The 10557-nt window shown below is 43.4% G+C and overlaps 2 non-coding genes across 2 annotated transcripts; one reads left to right on the top strand and one right to left on the bottom strand.

The window, feature by feature from the left end:
- Positions 1–9569: 9569 nt before the first annotated feature.
- On the bottom strand, positions 9570–9644 carry Trnap-cgg (transfer RNA proline (anticodon CGG)). Its single transcript has one exon. It is a non-coding gene; the product is annotated as a tRNA-Pro (tRNA).
- Positions 9645–9933: 289 nt separating this feature from the next.
- On the top strand, positions 9934–10008 carry Trnap-cgg (transfer RNA proline (anticodon CGG)). The gene has a single exon. It is a non-coding gene; the product is annotated as a tRNA-Pro (tRNA).
- The last annotated feature ends 549 nt before the right edge of the window (positions 10009–10557 follow it).

Genomic DNA, 10557 nt, shown 5'->3' on the forward strand with positions numbered 1-10557 from the left:
AACAAGTCCAGCTAACTCCCGTCGTGTGTTACAGCAATTCACTCGCTCATCACAGCGGTCTGTGAGACAGGGTGCCCGTGAAACTGGGGAGAATTGCTCAAGTGTTCGGCGAATTTTGAAGAAAGCAAAGTGGAAGTGCTACATCCCACGATTGCTACACGCAATGAACGAGGACGATCCAGTTCGTAGAATGGAGTACTGCGAGTGGTTTACTAACATGGTGCGCAACGATGAAGAGTTTGCAGATATGATTGTGTGGTCTGATGAGGCACAGTTCAAACTCAATGGTACAGTAAATCGCCACAATTGCATCTACTGGGCCGCCGAAAATCCGAACGTCCATGTAGACAAACCTGTGAATTTGCCAGGAGTAAATGTGTGGTGTGGGTTGTCTTATCGGGGCTTGATTGGGCCATTCTTCTTTGACGGCATAGTTACCGGTGAGGTGTACCTTCAGAAGCTTCAGACATCCATTTTACCTGCCATCTGAGACTTGTATGGAGACGGAAGAGTTTACTTTCAACAATATGGTGCCCCAGCCCACTACCAAAATCGTGTTAGGTCGTTACTCGACGAAAATCTGCCAGGAAAATGAATAGGCCGTAGAGGTGCCGTGTAGTATCCACCACGTTCCCCAGACCTAACTCCTCTGGACCTGTGGGGAACACTAAAGGACGTCGTTTATCGATAAAAGCCACGCACATTGGATGAAGTTCGAGAATCCATCGTACATTCACGTGCAAATATTCAACTGAACACGTTTCACTCAGTAGTTCGTGCTGCAGTTCGGCGGCATCGTTTGTGTGTGGATGTTAATGGTGACCATTTCGAACACCTATAGTTATATCTTTAAGTTGGACTTTAAGACACACTTTCACCAAAAATGAGACAACTCCGTCAATTAGTCTGCAAGTTATGGACTTTTAAACAGTGGATACATTTTTGGACCCCTCTGTATAATAAGAAAGCAATAGTGGCAAGAAATTTTGCACACAGTAGCATTCAACCACTAACCACATCCCTGATTCTTTTAAGAATCGAAAACCATGTATAAAACAGCTTCAAGTTTCTCATTACCTTACAGATAAGTTTATGTGTCAAATACATCATGTTAAGCAGGCAATTTCTATACGTTTGAACACGAAAAACCGCCAAAACTCCAACCTCATTTATGAAGTCATATCTAGTGAACTATGAGTCGTACAATGACGAGTTTACAGTTATATTCAGTGGCATATGTGGGTACTGTCTGCCGTCATGCGAATAGAGTTAGTAGGAAAGAAGTAATAAATTAAGTCGTCGTGCCCTGATCCTGAAATTTTACTGCGCCAACAGCGAAAACCTAATAAGCCATGAACTTTCTTCCTTTAATTATTTTGTGAGGGGGCTTAGTGCGAATAATTTTCGAAAACGTTTCTGTAACGTTTCGGCCTGCAATCTCACTGACCGGAGTAGAACTGTATTCAGTGATCAGACCTGCTTTGAATCGAGCTCCGAGGACCAGGAAAGACGTCTCTGGAGACGCCTCGGACAGCGATGGGGAACCAAAACGGCTGCCGCCCACCAAACTGCCCGAAAATCAGGAGTGATAGGCTGGTATGCCATTTCTCCTCATAGCAGGACTCCTCTGGTTGCCATCCGTGGCACCCTCAAAGCACAGCTGTACGTCGACGATATTCTGCGTCCAGTTTCGTTCTTCGTAGCAAGTCATCCTGGGTTTGCGTTTCAACAAGATAATGCCTGCCCACTGACGACTAAAGTTTCTACTCGTTGTCTTGTGCTTGCCAAACCCAACCTTGATCAGGGAGATCACCAGATCTCTTCCCCCACTGATAACGTTTTGAGCATTATGGGCAGCGACCTCCAACCATCTCGGAATTTTGACGATCTAACATGCCAGTTGGATAGAATTCGGCACGATATCCCTCAGGATATCAATCAATGCGCAGCCGAATAATTGCCTGCACAAGTACCAGAGGTTTACCACCGCATTACTGAGTAGCTCAATTTGTGAAGCTCTTTCTCTTGAATAAATCCTCCAATTTTTCTGAAGATGTAATCGTTTACTAGTCTGTCTACGTACATCATTTCTACCGATTTCAGTCCCATTCGGGAATTCCACCGTGGTGCGTCGTGGTTTTTCTGTTAAAGTTCACAGCAAATTGTTCACCACAAGTCATCGATGATATAAGTAAGAACAGCGGGAAACGTTGCAGCTTTCTTTATTAGAACAATGCCACCTGTCACGGTGCACACCAAATAGTTGACTACTTGTCAGAGAAAAGCATTGAGTTACTCCAATCAGTGTTCATTGTGACATGATTTATTGCCTGAAAACATGTTTCCTGAAAAAAGTTGAAGTACCCAGAGGGGAGGAGGAAAAAAATTAAACCTCACTGTTTGAGGGAGTATCTCAGATTATTTGAGTGATCACAAAACGGAGTCAAATTTACAAAGACCATGCCGCTATGACTCCACTTATAAGGATAACATCGCTCCCGCTCTGCCCTGGGTGCATGCACCGTTTAGTATGGGAACGTTCTCATAAAGTCGTTGTATGCTCCCTTGAGGTAAGCTGTCCTACAACTATTGTAACCAAGGCCGCCCTTAGCTGGCGCGGAGCCATGTGCAAAATTTCCGCCCGGGACTTTCCCGAATCCGTCCATCCGCCCCTCCTCCAACATATATTATACACTGCCGTCACGTTCAACAGAATTCTAAGTTTCGTCATGGACTTACAACCAATACATCAAAAGACTGTTACTATAGCAGACCTACAGTTGTAATAAGAAAATAATTAATCAAAGAGGGAATCTTAGTAGGTATGATAACTACCAAAATGTTAATACACTACTGGCAATTAAAATTGCTACACCACGAAGATGACGAGCTACAGACGCGAAATTTAACCGACAGGAAGAAGATGCAGTTATATGCAAATGATTAGCTTTTCACAGCATTCACACAAGGTTCGCGCCGGTGACGACACCTACAACGTGCTGACATGAGGAAAGTTTCCAACCGATTTCTCATACACAAAAAGCAGTTGATCGGCGTTACCTGGTGAAACGTTGTTGTGATGCCTCGTGTAAGGAGGAGAAATGCGTACCATCACGTTTCCGACTTTGATAAAGGTCGGATTGAAGCCTATCGCGATTGTGGTTTATCGTATCGTGGCATTGCAGCTCGCGTTGGTCGAGATCCAATGACTGTTAGCAGAATATGGAATCCATGAGTTCAGGAGGGTAATACGGAACGTCGTGCTGGATCCCAACGGCCTCGTATCACTAGCAGTCGAGATGACAGGCATCTTATCCGCATGGCTGTAACGGATCGTGCAGCCACGTCTCGATCCCTGAGACAACAGATGGGGACGTTTGCAAGACAACAACCATCTGTACGAACAGTTCGACGACGTTTGCAGGAGCATGGAGTATCAGCTCGGAGACCAAGGCTGCGGTTACCCTTGACGTTGCATCACAGACAGGAGCGCCTGTGATGGTGTACTCAACGACGAACCTGGGTGCACGAATGGCAAAACGTCATATTTTCGGATGAATCCAGGTTCTGTTTAGAGCATCATGATGGTCGCATCCGTGTTTGGCGACATAGCGGTGAACGCACATTGGAAGCGTGTATTCGTCATCGCCATATAGGCGTGTCACCCGGCTTGATGGTATGGGGTGCCATTGGTTACACGTCTCGGTTACCTCTTGTACGCATTGACGGCACTTTGAACAGTGCACGTTACATTTCAGATGTGTTACGACCTGTGGCTCTACTCTTCATTCGATCCCTCCAAAACCCTACATTTCAGCAGGATAATGCACGACCGCATGTTGCAGGTCCTGTACGGGCCTTTGTGGATACAGAAAATGTTCGACTGCTGCCCTGGCCAGCACATTCTTCAGATCTCTCACCAACTGAAAACGTCTGGTCAATGGTGGTCGAGCAACTGGCTCGTTACAATACGCCAGTCACTACTCTTGATGAACTGTGGTATCGTGTTGAAGCTGCATGGGCAGCTGTAACTGTACACGCCATCCAAGCTCTGTTTGACTCAATTCCCAGGCGTATCAAGGCCGTTATTATGGCCAGAGGTGGTTGTCCTGGGTACTGATTTCTCAGGATCTATGCACCCAAACTGCGTGAAAATGTAATCACATGTCAGTTGTAGTATAATATATTTGTCCAATGAATACCCGTTTATCATCTGCATTTCTTCTTGGTGTAGCAATTGTAATGGCCAGTAGTGTAATAAAAACTAACTTAGCTATGGGAATCCTTCCTATTTAATGAAATCCAAAATCAAATAAGTTTCACAAGTGTTGTTCACGATGTACACGTTAAGGTTTTCATCACTTGACTGTGCTCTATATTTACAAACAATGAATTGGCTTGTGGGTTATAAACACTAATGTTTTCTGCTTTACATACGTTGCCCAAACAATCTATTCCTTGCTTTTTTACGACAAAATTCATCAATAATATTTTCGAGTTTCAATTCTGAAACTACGTCGTGTTCCACTGACAGCATGGCGAAAGCTGGCGTTCTTGTTAGATGCTTCTTCTGAAATACCTGCCGCGCGGGATTAGCCGAGCGGTCTGAGGCCTTGCACTAATGGACTGTGCGGCTGGGTCCCGGCGGAGGTTCGAGTCCCCCCTCGGGCATGGTTAGGATAATTTAGGTTAAGTAGTGTGTAAGCTTAGGGACTGATGACCTTAGCAGTTAAGTTCCATAAGGTTTCACACATATTTCAACATTTTGAAATAACTCTTGATAAGCGTTAAACGCGAGAAGCTCCTTTCAGCGGAGGCGACGGTCACTAGCACGATTAGCAAAATTATGCAGAGAAAGTATGTCATACAAGTATTTCAGTATTACAGAATAGTTTTTACATTCTCGGAAACCATTTCTCTTAACACTTTAATTTCTGTCAAAAGGTCTGATGCAACAAATTTTTACATAGCATTTTCAGTTATTCGCCATGAATGAAATTTAAACTTTCTGGAGAAAGCAAAACGCCGAATATTTCGTAATACTTAGTCAGCTGGCCGAAAGTTTCTTTCAAACTATTTAATACTGCGTCAATTACAAGGTATAAAAACTCGATTTGTGTTTCTCCTCTGAAGGTTGAGCTCTGCAAACCATGGCGTCACCTTCATAATCAAATTGCTTCCCCTTCTTGCCGCTTCTCTTTTCTCCAAAGTTTGCTTTAATCTGTAAACTTTCAGCTATCTCTTTCGCTGTTATCTGAACATTAACAAAATCTTCTTCGCGGAAATTTTCAATAAGCCTCACTACACTTTTGAGGGATTTAGTTGCTACTTTCACATCCCTGTTTTCTACTTGAATTGCCTTAATTGCAGAGTTAATGGTAAAAGAAGGTCATACCTAGTGACAACGCCTTCAACTGAAAGCTTTCTAATTCGTTCACAGCAAGCGAGTGTGCTTCGCTCTTTTTTTTATTCAACAGTGTCGTTGCTCACCTCAAGAAGGGCATCTCTGACTTCTCTTGCCTGGAATCTTGTAACTTTCACACTCCCCACCCTAGTTTCTCATCGAGTAATTTAAATCTTCTTAACTGTTAAACTTGGTACTCTATTCCATAAGATTTCCCATCTCTGAGTGTATGCACTGAAAACAGTAATTATTGCCGGCCACGGTGGTCGAGCGGTTCTAGGCGCTTCAGTCCGGAACCGCGCGACCACTACGGTCGCAGGTTCGAATCCTGCCTCGGGCATGGATGTGTGTGATGTCCTTAGGTTTAAGTAGTTCTAAGTCTATGGGACTGATGACCGCAGATGTTAAGTCCCATAGTGCTCTGAACCATTTGAACCAGTAATTATTCTCTCAATTACTTCAAAAAGTTTGAGTGCTTTTGCTGTAGATTTTGCCGCATCTGTACATGTCATATAAAATGCTCTTGGATTTTGGCTTGAACACCATTTCGAAAACCTTTCATATTTTCGCTATTACCGTAACTTTGGCCTCCGCAATCATGAATATTGAGTCCTAGTTGATGTAGTTTTGACAAAAGGATTGCAGCCAAATTTTCTCCTGTTGTTGAAGTGATGTTCAGAAAGTCGAGGAAGTGTTCATCCACAGTCACTGCATCTGATAAATTTAAAACCTAACAGTCAATGTCATTTGTTCATTGTGTATTGTATCAGGAGTACAATCAAGTATGACAGAAAAATATTTACTTTCTTTTACAACATTAACAACGCTGGGTTTTACTTTGTTGACAAGCAAATTTATGAGTTTATTTTGAATGTTTTTCTCTAGATAATGATCATGAATTTCTTGAGTTTTTTCCTGAGTTAAATGTTCCTGCAAAACAGGATCAAATTCTGCTGTCATTTCGACAAAACCAGGAAAATTACTTTTTTTTTTTTTTTTTTTTTTTTTTTTTTTTTTTTTTAATAGGGCTTGTCGCTGGTTTCCAGGGTCATATTATGTTGAGATATTACCTGATGGTGACTGACGCCAATCTTCCACCTTTTTCCAGTAGTTCAAGGTTAATTTGATAAATAACACCTTTTTTTTCAAACGTATCTGACATTCTATCCATTTTGTGTACAGTTTATTTGGTTAAATGATTGTTCGTGCTCTTGAAGCCGATTTCCTAAGTGAACCCAATCGTAGTCCATCACTTGACAGCATATTTATGAAAAAAACAAAAAATTTCGTCTGTAGATTTCTAATACACAAGCCATTTACTATCCCTTTCTCTCCACTTGGTAAAGTTCTTATGTAAAAATGAGTTGAAAATTTTCTTCTGTTCTCATTTAAGGTATTTTCAAAATTTACAATGTTAGTCGGGCCTTTCTGTACAATTTCATTTATCTTGGAGGATGTTAACGTATTAGGCCAAGTGCCTGCGTCCGAATTTGTGATTACTTCACAACTGCTACTACTAGGCCCACCTCAATGTTAGATAGCAGGAGGTCCGCATTCCAATGCTTCAAGTTCACTTGCATCTAAAGCACTACAGGATGAGAGGCTATTGGTAATACCATCGTCCTTTAACTATACTTTAGTCTCGCTGTCTGAAATGGTTGGCCGAAGAAATGTTTTGGAAAGCGCCTTTTTGTGAGTTCAAAAACTGTTCATGTTGTAGCTTTCTCTTGATCTTTTGAGCACCTGAACCGCATTTTCTAAATCTGTCCCTTTCACGAGACATTTCCCTGTCGACACTTTGAACTTCACAGCACAGACAGAAACACTGTCTTCACACAGAATGCAAACGCAGCACTTGAAACGGCGTCAACTCGAAAAATAAGGTATGTTTAAACTGACAACAATGAACAAATTATTCTGTGGGAGACACCTGATGATGGAAGAAAGTAATTCTTGATTGTAAGCCACAACAATGAGTAGAAATGGCGCGGAGAAGCGCTGAGAAACAATGAATCGCGTACCTATTAATTTACGCACGAGCGATAGTCATCTGTTGACAATAGATATTCCTATAGCTCAACAGCATCATTACCCTGCGTTCCCACAACTCTGATGTGGGCATAATTTTCTGAGGCGTACTCCAGTGGCCATAGTCGTGTCACAATGGGTATATAATTGAATTACATTGCATTAAAAGTAGCTCCAGAAACAGGTTACTTTTTTTTCAATTCATCTACAGTAAAAAAGTTATGGCTGACAGTTTCCAAATTACCTTCTAACGTTTTGTGCAGGGCCTCTAGGAGCGCGGGACCCTGTGCAGTTGCACCATTTGCACATGCCTAAGGCTGGCCCTGGTTCAAACTGATCTTGAACATCGTGGGTCCCTGGCAATGCGGTGGTGTTAACACCCGAACTGGTCCCACATGTGTTCTTTCGGGAACAGATCTGAGGAAGCTGCTGCCAACGTGAGTATTTCAACATTGCACAAACAGGTCACAGAAACACGTGTCGTGTGTGGACAAGCATTGTCCTAATGAAAAATGACACCACGATACTGCGTAATGAGAGGTAACTCGTGAGGAGAAACATGAGGAGAAGAATTGTGCTATTCCAAAATGACGCCACAATACTGTTGCTTGAGGTAACTCATGAGGAGAAGCATAATGAGGAGCATTGTACCACTGAAAAATGACACCACTATACCGTCACGGGAGGTAACAGATGAGCAGTGAAAAGTGACACCAAGATACTGTCGCTTGAGAGGTAACTCATGTGGAGAACGCCTGTTATGCTGTCAGAGTTCCTGAATCACTACAGGCCATGACCGCACGTCACAACCAATGGCTCCTCATCTGTAGTGCCCCCGGTCATCGGCCTCTTCCCGGAGCGACGCCCAGTTCTCCAGTTGATTCGAACTTCTTCATCATGCTCCGCACAGCAGGTGGAGAAAGAGGACCCTTCCGTAATCCTTTCAGCTGCCGATATTATCGAAGTGCAGCTGCAGCATTACTGTCGTATTGATAATAGAGCTTAACCTATAATACCCTGCTCCTTTCGTCCAAGCTTATGTTGACACGTCAACTAGCGCATTGCGACTGGTCAGGAGTGTGAGACTATGAATCTCGATGACTGATCACAGCGCCTGGTGGCCATAGTTGCAACGGGACGGTGGCGCTGTGACACATGAAAATCATGCGCCACATACTCTGGACATTAATGCTACCAACTTTGGTACTGGTACAGTAAATATTTTTCGTGTTATAACGTGTTAAATAGGGAATGTTTAACTATAAGCACCCGGTATAAAACATCACAGTTTTTTCTGAAAACATTTTGGGTAATTCTTTTGACGTTTCTCCATTTTTCTACATAGTTTCCATATTTATTTAAACATACGTGATAACGCTCTACAAGCTTTTATTTACATAAGTCATAGATGCCTTGCCTGCCGCTTGTGATGATAACCATTCTTCAATTGCTTCTTTCATCTCGACGTCTGTTGCGAAGGGCTTTCCGCCGAGAAACTCCTTCAGGAAGCAGAATAAGTGAAAATGGCTTGGTGCCAAGTCTAGACTGTATCGTGGGTGGACAGTCTGTTTCCATCCAAAAAGTGTTATTAGATTTCGGGTGAGAATGACACAATGGGGTCTGGCATTATCATGCAGCAACGAAATCCCAGATGTCAGAAGACCACTTTGCTTATTCTGTATTGCATGTCGAAGTTTAGTTAAGGTAGCGCAATAAGGGCTGCGTTTATTGTTGTGTCTTGCTGAATAAACTCGACTAACAAGACTCAAAGTTTTGCCAAAACCTCTCGTGTTGGGACAATCTGCTTGGCCTTGGCTTTGATGGCGATGTCACTTGACGCCATTTCATACCTGAAGTTTGGCCTCTGAAAGCATATGAGAAACCCACATTTCGCCCATTATGGCAATGTTCTCCTAAAATTGATCACATTCCTTATGATATCGGTCCAAATAACCTGGAGTTCAATGCATTCTTTCCATTTCGTGTTTCTCAGTAAGCAGCTTGGGAAACCAACATGCACACAATTAGCGAAACATCAACTTTTTAAAGACAATTTTATGCAAAGTTTCCAGAATGAGATTTTCACTCTGCAGCGGAGTGTGCGCTGATATGAAACTTCCTGGCAGATTAAAACTGTGTGCCGGACCGAGACTCGAACTCGGGACCTTTGCCTTCCGCGGGCAAGTGCTCTACCAACTGAGCTACCCAAGCACGACTCACGCCCCGTCCTCACAGCCATACTTCTGCCAGTATCTCATCTCCTACCTTCCAAACTTTACAGAAGCTCTCCTGCGAACCCTGCAGAACAAGCACTCCGCTGCAGAGTGAAAATCTCATTCTGGAAACATCCCCCAGGCTGTGGCTAAGCCATGTCTCTGCAGTATCCTTTCTCTTTCAGGAGTGCTTGTTCTGCAGGGTTCGCAGGAGAGCTTCTGTAAAGTTTGGAAGGTAGGAGACGAGATACTGGCAGAAGTAGGGCTGTGAGGACGGGGCGTGAGTCGTGCTTGGGTAGCTCAGTTGGTAGAGCACTTGCCCGCGGAAGGCAAAGGTCCCGAGTTCGAGTCTCGGTCCGGCACACAGTTTTAATCTGCCAGGAAGTTTCTTATGCAAAGTTGTTTGACACATTGTCGGAAATTCCAGCGCTAAAGACGACATTGTCAGTCGCCGGCTTTCGCGAAGCTTTTCGTCCACAACTTTGACGAAATCTTCTGAGATGAGTGATAGTCGGCCTGATCGCGATTCACCACGGGCATTTTCCACTCCATCCTTGAAATCTCTCACCCAATTATGCATTTCTGCTGTCACTCATCTCGTTGAGGCCATACACCTCACTTAGTTGATGAATTTCCGCTACTGCAACTTTTCCTTACTCTCAAAAACCGAATAACTGACCTATTTCACAGTCGGCGGGCTGATCAATTTTTTTAAACGATTTGAATTGAGACTGTAAATAGCACACTACGACAGTACCCATGCAAATGACGTCGTTTGACGAGCAAGTCATGCTTGGAGTCGGTGCGCATGTGCGTTCAGTGTTCCCACCACGTTCCATTAGCTACAGAGATTCGGACCTTACTTTCGGATTAACTCTCGCACCCAAAAATATTTTTTTCCACTACGCGTTA

This window comes from Schistocerca nitens, chromosome 4 (assembly GCF_023898315.1).
Source record: "Schistocerca nitens isolate TAMUIC-IGC-003100 chromosome 4, iqSchNite1.1, whole genome shotgun sequence".
Lineage (NCBI taxonomy): Eukaryota > Metazoa > Arthropoda > Insecta > Orthoptera > Acrididae > Schistocerca > Schistocerca nitens.